The sequence below is a fragment of the Mastigoproctus giganteus genome, chromosome 6 (genome assembly GCF_048544385.1).
Source record: "Mastigoproctus giganteus isolate SK-2022 chromosome 6, ASM4854438v1, whole genome shotgun sequence".
In the NCBI taxonomy this organism is placed as follows: domain Eukaryota; kingdom Metazoa; phylum Arthropoda; class Arachnida; order Uropygi; family Thelyphonidae; genus Mastigoproctus; species Mastigoproctus giganteus.
In genome coordinates this window covers 89,617,904-89,634,656 of record NC_143580.1, presented here as the reverse complement: position 1 = coordinate 89,634,656, position 16,753 = coordinate 89,617,904, and the positions used below count along the sequence as shown (strand labels likewise).

General features: G+C 36.0%; 1 protein-coding gene across 1 annotated transcript in view; it reads right to left on the bottom strand.

Annotated features, from left to right (window-relative positions):
• Nucleotides 1–602: 602 nt before the first annotated feature.
• Nucleotides 603–16,753, bottom strand: part of LOC150084458 (cell adhesion molecule Dscam1-like) — a 435,843-nt gene continuing 419,692 nt past the window's right edge. The window contains exon 28 of the mRNA XM_090376242.1: nt 603–1,108. The gene's annotated coding sequence lies outside the window, so the exon portion shown is untranslated. The remainder of the gene's footprint in view (nt 1,109–16,753) is intronic.

The following is a 16,753-nucleotide window of genomic DNA, read 5'->3' as shown; positions in this document are numbered from 1 at the left end:
CAGGCAGCATATACGGAGCAATATGGCCTTAGTAGCTGATGCTCCAGAAACCCTACTATAGTACTACAAGTTGAGTGCAATTTTAAGACAGAATCACTATACAAAATCTATTTCAGACTTCGTCTCCACCTATTCATATTTATTGAATTCTTTTTTTATCAAATGTGCTAAATGTACGAACAGAAAAGAAGAATGCGTTTGGTGTACATTTGTTCTTATCGTTACAATTTATTTTCCACAGAAACAGTTCAATCAGTTAAAGTATATATAAATATATAAAAAATTAGAGTAGTTTTAATGTTCATATATTCTAATATTACTTCACAACTCATTATTAACCAGAATACTGAATCTAAAATAAGACCTATAAGCGTTAAATAACCTACGGCTACAAATAATGTCAACACAAGTTATGTGTGATTCAGAAGAGCAGACTAGTACAACTGTAAACTAAGTCCGGATCTACTTGTATGCATAAAAGAGATTTTTCCCCATCTCCAAGTTCACAGCATATTATTTTCTTATTTATTTTTATTGTTTTCTCCTTTTTTTTTTTTTTTTTTTTTTTGTTACATCCAGTTTGAACCCAACTCTGTGTTGAGAGAAGTGTAAAATGCTAGAAATGTGGAGAGGAACACAATAATTCATATCTATTGTCACTTTACATTACCGAGTTCATAGTACACAACTGCCGCTTAGACACCATCGCGAAATAGTCAGCTATGTGGCTGTTGCGACCAACTGAGTCCCCTGTCTCCACGTAATTTTCAACTTTCATTTCAACGGGATCAGCTCTGCTTTCTACTCGAACGGTGAAGGAAGTCCAAGAGCTGAGCAAATAATGTGAAGTTGAAAGAATTTATCTCCGTTGTGGAGTGTGTTCTCACCATATTGTCCTCTTTCAATATCTTTCACTGCACCTCATTAGTCAGCACGGCGAACACATCTTGGAAGCTACCTCTCTCCTGGGGGGTGGTCACCACCGTTGTACGTAGCCATAGCAACTGCAGCACAAGAAAGTCGACATCGTAAGCTGGAGAAACTGCTATGACACCGAGGCTTTTTGGACGGTACAGAGATGACAGGTGGTGACAAGCTGATGGATTACCTAAAATAATGAAAAGAGAAGTTGGGCGTTAAGATGTGTGAGCTTTACAACGGCATCCTCTTTAGAGAATACTGCAATATGTTCTATATATAGCTTCAACCTAATGAGCATGCATTAAGGAGATGGAATCTGTTCATAAAAAATGGATCACGTCAACCTCGTTCACACTAAGAATCCGAAAATTTTAAGAGACTTGCATTATTCAAGGCAGTTCATAACTATAATAATTACGATGCCATGGAACACATGATTGATTTTAAAGTTTTCTACTCTCTTTGAAATTCATAATCACTGCAACTTACCGAACTATTCCAGCCTTCACATATATTACTGTATTAATCATCATCATCCCTAAAATAATCGGAGATATTTGCGGCACTGAGTGTGTTTGAAATACCGCAGTGCACATTCATAAAATAACACCAAAACAGAATTGTAATTGGAAATTCCCATCAAATTATTATAAGACTAATAGAAATATGTTTTTTTTTAATATAAAAATATCCAGAAAAAAATACTTTCCATTAAAAAAATCATACATCCATTCATCAATTATAAATTATTATTCAGTGATTAATTCGAGGTCCTCGAAAAGGATTCTCATAAATAGTTTTCCAATAACATTCGCATTATTAAATTCATATATTGTTAAATTTTTCTAAAAAAACATTCAGAACAAAAATATTTTCCATGTTTATAAAGTGATAATTTACAGATGCACGATGACCGGCTGTTTTGTATGTAAAATGACATTTGTCTCTAATTATTGTAGAATTATTTCTATATATTCTGTGAATAAACAGAATTAAGAATGTTTGATCACTTTGAAATACCAAGTATAGTAAAGTCGAGCTATTTGCGGAACAAGCTGAATAAAATTGTTTAATTTCTGGATTACGGCCTGCTTTTCCAAAAAGTTACTGTTCTTATTTGATAATTAAAAATAGTATTTAAAACTGACTATTTGAAAAGAGCTTTTATATAATTTAGAACTTTTTACATGGTTTCTATTTACGTTGTTTCGTTTGCTTTTCATTCTCTGTTAATCCTCAACTACGGTCATAAAAAAAAAATATAATAATTACTGCACGTCTGTGCTAACAGAAATAGTTCTATTCGCACAAATACTTACTGATTTTTAATGCTATTGGCACAAAACTATTTATATTTATTAAACATCGTAGTTATTTTTCATTATATACATAAGGAGTAGACACAATGGGGAAAAAAAAAACATGTACATCTTTTTATCAAATGCATTTAATTAAAAAGATTAATTTAGAATGTGTTGCATTTTTAATCTATATGCAACAAAAAACATGCTAAATTTTCAAGAAAAACAAAATAACCATAAATAAGTAAAAAAAAAAAAAAAAAAAAATGACAATGACAATGACAATTTTAAGTGACATCAAAATCAAAACTAGCCTGAAATATCTCGAATCTTGATCCGTATGTGCTCAGACCCTCTTTAATATTCAAAATTTTATTCAGGATTAAATAACAGAAACTTGCAACATTTTTAGAGAGCCGGCGCAGGGCTTAAAAAATAGGCTCAGGGCAGCGCATCGTTCTGCGAGCCGACCCTGATAATTAACATTTGATTTGCGAAATCTGGTTCAGTTCAAGGCTCGAAATCGAATGGAACGCCTTTTCCATTCATCATACGGATCGGTATGCCACGTGTTCTTTTTTTAATAAAATATTTTATTAAAAAGTATTTTATTAATAAAAATTATTAATAAAATATCTCTTAGCACTGATAATGCTACTTGTTCTGTTTATTAAAGGTATAATATGCTAAACTCAAGATTTTGTTTTTATTAAATACATTTTCTCAAAAGATGCACATACGTTTTTTTTATTATTATTTTTTTGTTGTTGTTGTTTTTTTTTTTTTCCCCACATATGTATTCTGTAAATTTAAATGTATTCTACTGATTAATTGCTATGTTCAAGAAATATAAACATTTTGTACTTCCAAATTCGGTGCAGCTTCAGGTTTAAAATATTTAGTGTGATTAACTCTCTCGTATAACTATATAGAGTTTTTCTTTTCTTTTTTTTTTTTTTTTTCATAATATTCATTTAAGCATTTTAAGGAATACTGAAGGTCTCCCGTATCTGTTCATGGACCTTTTTTTCACTTCAAAGTGAATTTGTTTCTTTTCATATTGATGACAGTACATAATGAAATTGAGAAAATCAATGGGAAACTTGACTCTTCGAGAAAAGTTCACCCTGTCTTATAGACAGCACGCACGGGAGTTTATAAGGTTAAGACAAAATAAAAGTATTTTCCTTCACTCCTTCCTAAAAAATGATTAAAATCATGGATTCATGTGAAAAGTTAAATTTCATTATTAACTTTAAACTTATTGTGCTCTAGTAGCACTTAAATTATCGCGTTCAGTAGCATTATCCAAGTAAAGATATAGCGATAAAGAAAATAAAATATGTCAAATTAACAGAAGTATGATATTATTCTGTTGTTTCGAAGTATAACTAATGCATAAATGGAATATTTAAGAACCAGGCAAAACTAGCTTTTCTGAATCTCCAAAACTAATTGCTGCAATCACCTGTTCATTTGTTCTACCCTTCATTGTTCATGTAGGGAATTTGTTAATAAAAGATTATCATTTTTTATGCAAATGTTAGATGCAAAATTTAAAACAATATTTTAAATCAAATCGTCAGTTACTCATAATCGTTGCATTGTTTGCTTGATTGCGTTCGCAAAAATAACATAAAACAAAGAGTTAAAAGTACGTTTTTTTCAATTGCCATTAACTACCGAAAAAAATGAATTCTGACAAATAATTTCTATTAAATAACCTTTCCAATGAAAAAGAAATTAATCAACGTTCATTATTCCAGCAACATTACCACATCACAACCAATTTTCTCGTTCATTGAACCACTCTTCAACTGAATACGAATGGAACTACATATTTAAATTATTTATTCTCAACAGGTAATTTCCTTCATTAGGAGTAGTGATTACAGGCATATCAGTAGGAATTCATCTTGCTCGGTTACAGCTGAAAGAATATTTCCAAATATTTTCTATAGATGATTAGATGACTGCAGCACCTTGCAGTTTATAAATTCTATTGAGATCCATCACATTAGCCAAGATTCAGTAGAGGACGAAGGATTCAAAACTTAATCTATTATACACACTATCGTCTTTCTGAATAAAATCGTGGAGCATCCCCATGTACGAAATATGATCACGATTATCTATCTTAATTGAAATGGAAAGTCATGCTGCTCTAATGATCGCATCGCTATTTTCAAAGTTAACGTATGGCGATACAGACACGTGTATGACGCAAACTCAATTACTCAACCGCGTATTATTTCCCATTTGAATTATGCGCAGTCAAGGAAACAAATAAAATAAAAATTGAAAATAAAAAAGGGCTCCTTTATCAATGCATAAACTAACCAAAGCAGTCATTTCTATTAAAAAGTTGTTTCAAACTTTTGGAGTAAAGCATACTTTATGAGCTATAAACTGACTTCGGTTCCAGAAAATACGTAACATATATTTTATATATAAATTGTAGGCTAATTTATTCTCTTCCGTAAAATCTATCGCTTCTCACCAGGAACGCATTCCTTTGAGATTCAAGAGAGGAGTACTAAAGCATGAATTATTACTATCTGCGAGAAAGTCATTCCTTCTGGAATGGAGATACTTTTATCTCCATAACGGTGAATTGACTACCCCTGTTGCCTTCTCGGTTATACTCGGTGGCGAGGTTTGTTCCTTTTTGAAGGACATATTAGTAATGGGTATTACGTTGTTAAGTATTTGGAAGCCTTTTTTTAGGGATGAATTTTAAAGAACGGCAAGATAACACAGTAAACAGATGGTTGGGACGCAATCTATACATGTACTTCTATCTTCTTACATTTTTGAGGGATCGCAAGTGATTCTTCTTCAGTATAACTAAAACTTTAATTTTATCTGTTAGTCAATACACTATTCTTCAAAATGTATTGGGACTAAATAAAAAAAAAAAACGCTGCTTAGAAAATATGTAATTTTTAATATTGACTTTAATCGCCATTAGGCGTTCATGGCATTGATAACTATTAGGGGGAATAGAAGAAAAACTATTATATTAGGGTCTCCTGGAAGATAACTTTCAACTGCCCATGTGTATTGTGTTTGTAAATTGCGTGTGTTCTCTGTTTGATTTGCCTGCTTTGCTGGACGAAAAACCCCAGTTTTTCTGGGGCCATTAGGGGGATACTGTATACATGTTTCTGGTATGTGGCAACATGTAGATAGATACATGGATAGAATCTTACGTAGGGAGGCACCTGAACGTCAGTTCAACTCCTTGGTATTCTGTGATGATTATAGATCTCTGTAAAAGGCAAGAAATGCGTATAGTGTTATGATTGTGTAGTGTACTGTTGTGTTGTTTAGTTGGTTCTGGCCACTTTGTCACCAGGAAGGCGATCACCTGGAAAGCCTGCCTAGTGTCCGTCTACACCACAAGGAGATGGGCCACAACTAAGCGTGAACAGTTGTGGGCTCTAACAGTCCCGTATGTGGTATTTGGCGAGTAAAAATCTTGCTCCGCTTCATCCGTAAAGCTTTAATTGAATCCCCTTCAATGCCAGATTTGGGATACATCCCAAATTTAGTTAAATGCATCCTGATAGATTGCTCAAATTTTAGGAAAAAAAATCGTAATCAGACATTGAATTCATTACTTAGAATATATGAACCGCTTACTCTCAAAGAAATATTAGGAAATACAAATAACATATAACCATGATGAAATTCCAGAGAAAGTCAACGCGCCAATAATAAAAACAAATCTCTACTTGAATTAGGGCGTCTTCTTCTGGCAAACATTTGTTCCAAAATATCCTACAGATGTTCATTTAGATTTAAATCTGTGTTCTCGGCTTGAAGTGGCAGATTCGCCACATTATTGTCCTCGAAATACGATTGTACTGGTCATGCCTTTTAATACGGAGTGTTGTTTAACTGATACAAATACATCCCCTCTCCTAAGAATATCCACGTTTGCAACTAATGCAGAATTGATCAGAATATCACAGCTGGCAGCCGCATTCATGGTTTCATCGATGAAAAGCAGTGTCCCAAGTCCAAACCAGGTTAAATATCCATACATCACACAAATACCACCGCACTTTATTGCTGGTGCAATATAATCAGATGGGAACTTCTTTGGGTGTACACCACACTCACATGCGTCGTTGCCTCGACTGTGTAGCCTGATCCATCTTCCAACGTGTTCTACTACTCCTGTAATACATCTGTAGAGTATACGTAATATAAAAGTAGATTATTATATACTCTACTTTTACTGGTTTGCAGGGTAATTAAATTTCGCACAGTCATCCAAAATAGAAGTGCTAATTTCTCTCATTGTCTGATAATGATATTCTTGTCATATAACTCTTCTGAGCCGGAGTATAAACAGAACTTCATTTTCCAAAAGTGATGTGTTTCAGTAGATACAATGCATATTATATGTTAGAGGACAGCGTTTAGTATATATGAAGCACACACGCCGATTTAACTGCTCTAAGAAATGTTGACAATCTACTTAATAAATTTGAAACACTTATCCTTAAAAAATAAATAAAGTTCCGTTTATTCTCCGGACGGCCGAGCTGTTGGAATACATGTTGGAAACCTTATCTGCAGCTTAATGTTTAAAAAAAAAAAAAAAATTGTTAATGAGGAAATGCAGTAATATAATCCTGCCAAACGATCGCATAAAAGTGGTACATTATTTTTTCTTATTTCTTTTCGTACTTATTTATTAGGAATTACCTTTCTTTTGTCACCACCTTCATGAAGTTTTATCTGCACTTTGTTTGCCGGAAATTAAACAGACATTCCTAAATAATCCGCTTTCCATATCAAATTTCATTAAATAAGAGAATTGTCATATCCTTCTGATGGCAAAAAAAAACTTTGGTACGAAAATGCTCATTAAAGTCTCTACTTAATTAAATGGAATTTTCAAATACGTCATCGGAGCTGTTAAGAATGTGCACTTCATTCAAGAGAGCTCCTCAAAGCTAAGCGAACATATGATGGTGAAAAGTGATATTAGGCAGAACATCGCAGGTACTGCAAATAAAAGATATCGCTCGGGTGACAGGAACTTTCGATTAAGTATCTCAAGGACATCTGTTAGCGCCTGGTTTAGCGCCGAGTAATCTATTCTGCCATTAGGCAAGTTAGGGCAGTTGAACTGAAGAGGAAAAAGAATCTGAAGTGATACTTGCTATTATTATTCCTGAACTAAACCGGAAGGGGATAACCGTATCTTTCCAGACGAGATTGTTATTAAATAAATGCCTCAGTACGTGTCTAATTATCAGAATTTAATATAAGAGATTCCATGACTGATTGATTCGTACAGTTTTTCATCTATTCAGATAATAAATAAAAATTCACTGTGAAAATTCACACTGACTTAATAATAAATTTTCCTTGAAAAGTTTTAAATAATTTCATAATGAAAAAGAAACACACCAGAGGAAGTAAACTGTGTTATCCAGAAAAATACCCTAAACATGGTCTAGACATGTAATATTTTATTATTATATGCTAATGTTCAAGAATGAACAGTTTTTTTTTTTGTTTTAATGCGATATTAAAATACATGGTGGATTAATTTTTATTAATTAATTTCAAGGCAACTGCAGCCATAATGCGTCATCCAAACGTAATATTAGACAGAACATCGGAGTTTCTTTTGAAACACGCTAAAACAGCGATCATAGCCACTGTGCTATCTTCGAGAGTTTTATCGGATAGATTGGTCTTTATGTGCTTTAGAGGGATGGCCAGTTTCTCTCTTTTCGGGATGAAAAACCCATACTTCCTCAACAGATCCAATTCTTCACCCGAGACTAACTATCTCCCCTACGGAATGATTAAAGCTCAAAGAGTTCCTGCCGTCCGTATGTGATCCGTACGTGAGCGTCTTCTGCACGGTATGGAAGGACGGCAGTTAAAATCATTGTGCAAGCCTCGATCGGGTACTCAAATCTGCACAAGAGTATAGCGATGATATTCTGGATGCATTCGTGAGACATCATGTCGGACCAATAGGGAACAATCTCATTTTGCCGAACGATAATACCCAACCACATCTCATTGGACTTTTGACTGGAATTAGAGATGAACAGCATTCATTATCTGTAGTGTAGAAAAATGCAATTTCCTGACCTCAAACCACTAGACCATGCTTGCGATGCTTTGGGAATGCGAACTATGCCCCTAAACATCTTCACAACCTTCCCAGTAACTCAGAAATACCATCGTGGACCAATAGTGATCGCCTAATCTTTTTAAACCATTATTAGCATCAATTATTCACTGTTTCCCTTCTTGATTTGTCCATCTGTATTCATTGTTGTTTTTATTATCAATTGTCAATAATGAAATTAATTTCCATTTTGCCTTTACCGCTCAATAGTATTTCTTAAAGATTTTCGAAATCTTCCTGCGAAGTTGCAGCTGAATATTTTCCCCGGTTTGTGCATTGAGTTCGTTGTTTAAATTTTGTAAATCAGTATCGTCGAAGGACGTTTCTATCATATAAATTGACTGCACACGATGTTAAAGAACTGGTACGTACACCGATGGAAAAACTTTAGCTAAAACTGTTTATTTAATACGGCTCATTCGGAAATGGAGGGACACAACTCTTCATTACCAATAAATGTACAACCAATGAAAAATTTGGAAGAATAGAAATAGGGAACAGTCTCATTTGGTGGTGTTAATAATGCACTTCATTCAAGAGAGCTCCATAAAGCTAGGCGAACATATACCGATGACCGAGTAAAAGGTCATAAAACATTATGACCGAGTCGTTATGCACATCGAAGCAACTGCAGGTGAACTACGGCGCGTGCGCGGGTCAGGACACGGTATAAAATCCACCTGATACTGAGTTCCGTTAATCAGTGTTACTCTTGTTCTTCAGATGGGAAAGGCAGCGGACGTAAGCGAGTTTGACAAAAGTCAAATTGTAATGGGCAGACGATGGGTAAGAGCATATCCGAAACGGCATGGCTGGTGGGATGCTCACGGTCAGCCGTGGTTAGTACATACCGCAAATGGTTCGAGGAGGGAAACCCACGAATCACAGGCGAGGTGTTGGATGAACACCGCTCATCGATGCTCAAGGTAGGCGAAGGCCCTCCAGGATGGTATGTGACAACAGAAGGGCTACTGTGGCGCAAATTCGCCGGTAACTAAAATGCTGATGACGGGAGTAATGTGTCACAACACAGTACGTCGAACCCTGCTGAAAATGGGGCTGCTTAGCCGCAGGCCGTTCCGAGCGCCAACAATGGGCACGCGAGCATCGAAACTGAACCTTGAGTGATTGGAAGAAGGTCGTCTAGTCCGATGAGTCACGTTTCCTGTTACATCATGGAGACAGCCGTGTACGTGTGCGTCGTTTACGTGGGGAAGTGATGACACCTGGATGAACCGTGGGACGAAAACAAGCCGGTGGCAGCTGTGTCATGCTTTGGGCGTAGTTCTGCTGGGATACCCTGGGTCCAGTCATCCATGTGGCGGGCACTGACGTCTACCATCTACCTAAACATCATTGCTCACCGGGTACACCCTTTCATGGCAACGGTCTTGCCCTCTGGCGGGGCTGTCTTTCAGCAGAATAATGCACCATGTCACACCGCCCGGATTGTTGGAGACCGGTTCGCAGGCAAGGGTAGCATGGTTTTTCCCTTCAGGAAGCTTGGGTTTTTCGTTCAGCAAAACAGAAACTCGACCTCAGAACACACGCAATTTACAGACCATATACACGGAGCAATATGGCCGTAGTCGCCGATGCTCCTAAAACCCAATGAGACAACACACCACGACCTTTATGAATAGCAAGAAACTGAGACGAAGAATATCCAAAAATAAATATGGCTCAAAGGACAATGGACTTTAGGCATTCAGAGTACTTCCAGTAAATGAAATATTGGAAAAATGTTTAGTCGTTTCTGGTGATGACACTCCAGACAGTAAAACAATTGACGTGTTGGTATCTGTCAGTTTTCCTGGTATTCATACCTGTCAATTTTCCTTAAATACATAGTATCGGGCTCCTCGTTGTCTCCAGAAAAAATAACGTGGGATCTGTCATAGGCTGCATTACAAAAGAACGATGAATAATCGAATGATCACCAATGTTCCTCCAAGTAAAATGATGCCGATACCATCTAAGACCAGTGTGTGGAATTAAAGAGCAACCGGGCCATTCGATTATTTACACATCTTTATTAAGTATTTTTGCCAAATATCTTTAGGAAACAATCATTTTAAGGAAACAGATAGTTTGTATGAGATAACCTCGCTGTTAAGCTAGTTGCAAATCTTCTTGATGCTTATGTTGGTTTCTTGTGGGCGTAAAGCTTATGCTGGTTTTTTTGAAATGGATCCCCTGTAAAATGGCTCTTAGTGAACTTTACTCTTTAAAAGATAAAATTGTACACTAAACGTTAACTGTAACAGCGGGATGTTGAAAGCAGAAACCCGTTTCTTTTCCCACATTTTCTTTAAGTTTCAAAATATTAAAAATATATATATATCCCTAATAATAAATTGTAGGTGGCGTCCTGAAGACGTTTTATATTTTTTGTGCATTTGGTTAGTGTTGACGTGACTCTTGTATCGTGCTGGTTTGTATTTTGTGTAGCTGTACTAGTCGATTGTGTGGTTTACGCTCGAGTATTTTGATGTAATGGTTGTGGATGAAGCGAGAAGACCACAATTTATGCATAAACTATGGGTATGGTAAGTACCTTTAAAAATAACTTGAATTTACCTAATGAAGTAAATTGACGGCGTGTGAGAATTCAGAATACCATTAGACAATTTAAATATTATCGTCGTGAAGAATAAAACTTAAGAGACTCCAGTTCATTACTCTTTTATGCACCACTTTTAATAATCAGAAATTGCTAATTATTAATGTACGTGCTTATTAATATAGCGAAGTGCTTTATTTTTACACGAAGGAATGCGTAAAATGTGCCTATTAATGATGTTGAAGAGGCCGCATTAGTAATCTTCAGCAATTGCGGCCCCACCTCATTAAAGCAAGAGGATTGAGAAAATATGAATAGTACTCTGACTGTTGCACAACAGTATAACACTGAAATTCAAAGAATGGGCGTTAACTTTAAAGGTAGGTAACATACGACTTAGTGTGACTCTCCCTACCCCTTACTTAGGAATGTGTGGTTCTACTCATTCTGAAGCCGAGAGGTAAATTGAATTTTGCACATGCGTTCAACTATCACCCCCTTTGTTATTTACATAATGTGGTTGCAAAAGGTTTTATTTTGCAGTGGGATGTGAACGAAAAGCTCATTAAATTAACAGATTAGAACTTACTTTGGATTAGGCAATACAAAATACTTAGGCAGTTTATTATTTCAGTTTTCCGCAGATTCCTGGCAGTCGATGGTATGCCCTTTGTAGGCGGTGTTAGGAAACTCTGCGGGAGAATGCAGTCGGGCTTGATTAATCAGACAGAAAGTGGCAAATGTGACTAATATGAGCATGGGCCAAGTACGGAATTTGTTAAACAGACTTCTAGTGGCATTGAATACTTGACTGCCGATAATAGTCCAATGAATTACCATGAGTTTAAATAAAATAAAAAATACATTTTCAGCAAGGAATGATTAAGATTGAAACAAAACTTCAACGGCAACTTTCACGTAATTTCAATACGATAAATCGATATCTTGACAACCTTGGTGCGCGATTTTTTTGTATCTTATTGGTTTCTTTGGATTATGATCAATAATATTGATATCACTGGCAGCTACCGCAATTCAAAATTTACAACTTTTTTTTTTTCTTTATCCCGTTCGTTTTCTAAATGCCTAATTAAAAACTAACCACTAATTATCCTACCCTAGGTAGCCTACGCTTATTTATAGGTTATCTAAGATAAAATATTATTGCTTAGTTTTTAATTAAGCATTAAGGAAACGTAATGCTATTAAATAAAGTTAGTTAACTATTAATGGGTTAAATAAAAATTTAGAAATCTTATGTGAAGTTTGATTTGAGGATTTTGATATTATCAACACAACAGAAATCAATGAAAGATGAATATCATGCAGTGATATTGTCAAGCTATCGTCCTAGTCTGGAACTTAAGGGACAATTATTGATAGTTTCCGTTCTGTTTTCTCACTATTGCGAAATTTTCTGTTTGTATTTTATGATGGCCGCAAAGGAGGAGAAGATTATTATTGTTTCGCATAGAAAATACTCAGTGTGTGAGTTGCCTTTTTTCCCTAATCCAACTGAGCCTTTAACTAGCTTATGCTACCTTCTTAAAGATAGCATTGCCTGAAAATAAAATCTGTGTAAAGTGACCACCAGTCTTGACACCTAATTTCGTGACTTAAACTATTCCAGAATTCTAGGCCGAGCAAGGTTCCGCTACTAAGTGCGCATTTTTATGATTACTTATTGCTCACTGAATTATTAACCTCTCATTACGGAAAAATAAAAAAATGTACTTTATTCGTAACCGTAGGCATGTAATTTTAATGAGCTGTTAATTGATTTTAGAGATTACAGAACACTGCATAACTGTTTATCTCTAGTCATAATCAGTCACAGCTACACAACCGTTTCGCTGTTACTTGTATTTCTTTTTATAACAAAATTCTACAAAAAAAATGGGCTTTCTAATTATCTTTTTATCATTAACTTTTTATTCCAAACGGACAGTTATTCAGCAAATGAATAAAATTACACACAACAGATACTATGATCTATTCCGTGTCCAGATCTCAGTAGTGGAGACTTGCTTTAGTTTCATGCCAGTGTAATGTAGAAATTACCACTATCCTGCCTTGACTTTTTTCTCCATCTATTTTAGTTATAGATCCCTCATAACTTGACCAATTAAATGCTCATTTATTCTTCATTTTTACATATATTTAATTACCTTATTATTATTATCTCTCTGTACATTAAGAAAGGTTTCCTCCTAGTGATATTTATTCGAGCCAATGAGAGAAGAGGGCGAGGCAATTACGTCACTACAAATGCAATTAATTATTGACAACTGCCTCCACAACGTTCACCAACCTGGTGTAGGTGCTTAGTTGTCTAATATTTGATGTTCCATTGTAACGTTTTTTTTTTTTCCTATTTCAATGAATATTGTTTATTTGTAAATACAGTAATTTAGTATTTTTGTGAATATATTTGTATGGGTTGTAAACATCCCATACAAAAGTCCTGCTCTTTCGGATGCAACAGTATCCCTCATGCATTATGGAACACGAAGCAAAAGGCATTTTCTTAAATGACCTATGTAAAAGCTGGTAAATAATTACATAGTGATATTTATTCAACCTTGAAAATGCCTCACGCAACAAATGCACAAGTAAATAATTACATAGGTCATTTCCTGATTAGATGTCGATCACAGTGACAGTTTTTTTTTGTCGGGCGGCACCGGGGGTCTCCCCCAACTCCGAGGTTTTTTCTGTGTAGAATACAATACTTTGCATAAGGCCAGGATGTGTGGGTCGTGTTGTTTCTCTGGCCAACTTAGCCTGGTGGCTGTGGAGAGCCACTAACAACCTCAGTTTCCGTTGCGTCACGGGGAGGCGGACTACGACTCATTAGGAGAGAAGAAAGCTCTGGCAGGGTGAACCCTAGGGTAGCCTAGGCATCCAAGGAGAGCCCAAAAATAGTATGAGGGTGGGATAAGAGAGGTAGAGAACAGAGGGGGCTCTGTTGAGGCACTTGCCTGATTTGAAAAGGGGGTGGACTGTAAAGGGACCCCTGATACATGACGCCCATCATGATACAGGAGGTGGGAGTTAAAATTGGGTGGTGGAGTGAGCCACCAGGCGAAAGGGTGTAGGGGCTACACAGGGTGCAGAAGGAGACTCAACCACCCCAGGTGGTAGGAATAGAAGAACATAGGGAGATATTCCTATAGTGGAGCGTGCTTTTTGCAGTTCTGTCCCACACTGGCCTGGGGTTACCCTAATGGCCAGTGTTAGCATTCCATACTATGCCAGCTAAGAAAAATTACAGCATGGTGCCAGCTTGGATAAACATGAGTCCCTGAGAGCCTGCATAGCCATGTCTGTCCTATGAAGAGGCTAAGATAGAACATGCAATTAATAATAACTTTCATTCACTCAACATTCACGCAATTTTACTTTTTATATTTTTTTCTTACACTTTCTATTTTCTTTTATATATTATATTAGATATCGCTCAATGTGTTTCGACAGGTGTCTTTTACGTAGAAAAGATTGGACTTACTCTGTCATGCCTCTATATATTACGTAGAAAAGCGTGAGCTGGGGTTGGCGAGCAAAGGGAGTTGGGGACGGAGCCCCTAGTTTTATTAATATTATTATTATTATTTCAGTTGTGCACCATCACTTTAAAAGGTTTTGCCCCTATTTATTTATTTTTTTTTCTTTTGGAAGTACAGAATTATGCACGTCGCCAATTCGAATTATATGGTACCCGAAAGTTCCATGGCCTCATTCTTTTTATTGTCATGGAAATTCTATAAGTATGTGTATTTGCATTTCAGAATTGTTGGAGATCGGAGAACAAACGTTAGAGACTGAAATAAGGGTCAGAATTCCTGCAAATAAATATTTGTTTAACTTTCAACGCATACAATGTTTAATAGTGGTAGTGGTATTAGAAGGGATGGTAACAGTCTAGTACAAATAGATTACTGAAGACAGTAAAGATGTTTTGTAATCACTAAATGCAATGCTCCTATATACATAAAAAAAAAAAAAAATCGCTACTCATACACAAACAACAAAACTATGTACACAGTTCATTATTCCGCTGTAACGAACAGTGCAACCATGTGTCATTATGAGGGTCATTCTTGAAGTGTACGAATATCGTGAGCATTGGAAAGAACGGAGTACGTGCTTGTGAACTATCAATTGTTTGGAAGTCATGGTCATACTTGCGGAATTTACGGAGTTCAGTGAGATGATAATTTATTACATCGCTCTATTCCATTGTAATTATTTTAACCATTGTTATTAACTATTTGACTTAACTGTTAATTAAATACATAAGTAATTAACTATTTGGCTTCATCTAATAGTGTATTTGGGTACCCCTTGGCGTCGTGGGCCTGGTCGTAGAACGCAGTGATTGTACGGTCTAAGTCTGTGATTACTATGAATGTGTAATTTGTCTTTCCGATTGTTTCATTGGATATAGATTTCCTTCAGATTTGGAGGGAAAATGCGAAATTATTATTTGCACTTTTGTTGTTAAGCGTTGCCGTTGTGTGCTGGTGGCCACGACCTCAGAACTCATGAGGCGAGTTTTCTTTGTATTGAAGTTTCCATTGTTGTTTAGTGAAAAAAAAGGTTGTTTATACGCCATTTCGGGAGGGATTCAAGTAAAAAATGTTTTTAAAAATTTGTATTTATTTTAGTTCCGTATTGCCGTTTCTCTTTTTTTTTTTCTTTATTTAGGCTGCAAAGTATTATAAGATTATGTACTTTGCCCGTGTCACATGCTGGCGGGGAGTGGAAAGCAGTGAGTGGCACAGGCCAATCACTGCCTTCTTCCTGTATTTTTGTCGAAGTACGGAGGTGTATCCAAGATCCGAATTTCCTCCAACTATTTTAATTACTTAACTAGATTATGAAATCTTTCCAGTTTGCTCGTCATTAGCCTGAATCAGGCGCTGCTGGTACAGTAACACCTGCCACAATTGAGCATTCGTTGTACATTTAAAGTAAGTATTGGGCCAGAATGCTCAAATGTGGGCACGGTTTGAAGGTGACATACACCACTCGCAGCACGCACCAATCTTAATAAATAAAATGAAAACATTAATATCTTCTTTCACGAAATTAAGTAGCTCACTGTAGCCCAACCTTTTCCAAACAAATACCTCTACAAACGCAGCAGAAACTACTGGAAAACTTGTTCCACCCGACTTGATATACACGCTTCTCCAATAATAAGACACCAAAGTCTCAATTTTACGAGCTAGATGGGAGGAAAGCCTATCCGTTAAGCCCAATTGCCCGATAACCCTAAAAGAAACACGCATAGTCACCAAAGTTGCCAGAATTTTAAGAAACAAATACTGTACTGCGAAATAAAAAACATTACTTGCCTCAATATTTTATTTTTTTGCCTTAATATTTGTGTGGAGTAGGAAAGAATTTTTTCCGTGTCACTTAGCAACAGTGATGCTGTCTAAAGTTTCTTCCGAGTCTGAAGAGTTCTCGGGTACGTTCGCTGGAGGTTCAGACGACTCCCTGCTGATGTCTGGCCCTCTCGGCAGGCTTATGAAGTTGATGGTGAAGAAGATCCGGCTCTCTAGCACTCTAATTTAGTGCGAAAATATTTTAAAAGATGGTAATATTAAGAGTAGGCAGTTACGTTACTGGTTCCTTAAGAATGCAGGCTTTTATTTGCGAAATCCGTTTAATCGAGTGAAACTGTTTACTGGAATTGATCAGTTTTGCTATACAAGTTTAACGAGACATTGGAAAAATAAAAAGTTTTAAATCGGAACTGAAACAATTGAGAGTATTTTGAGATAAGTATAG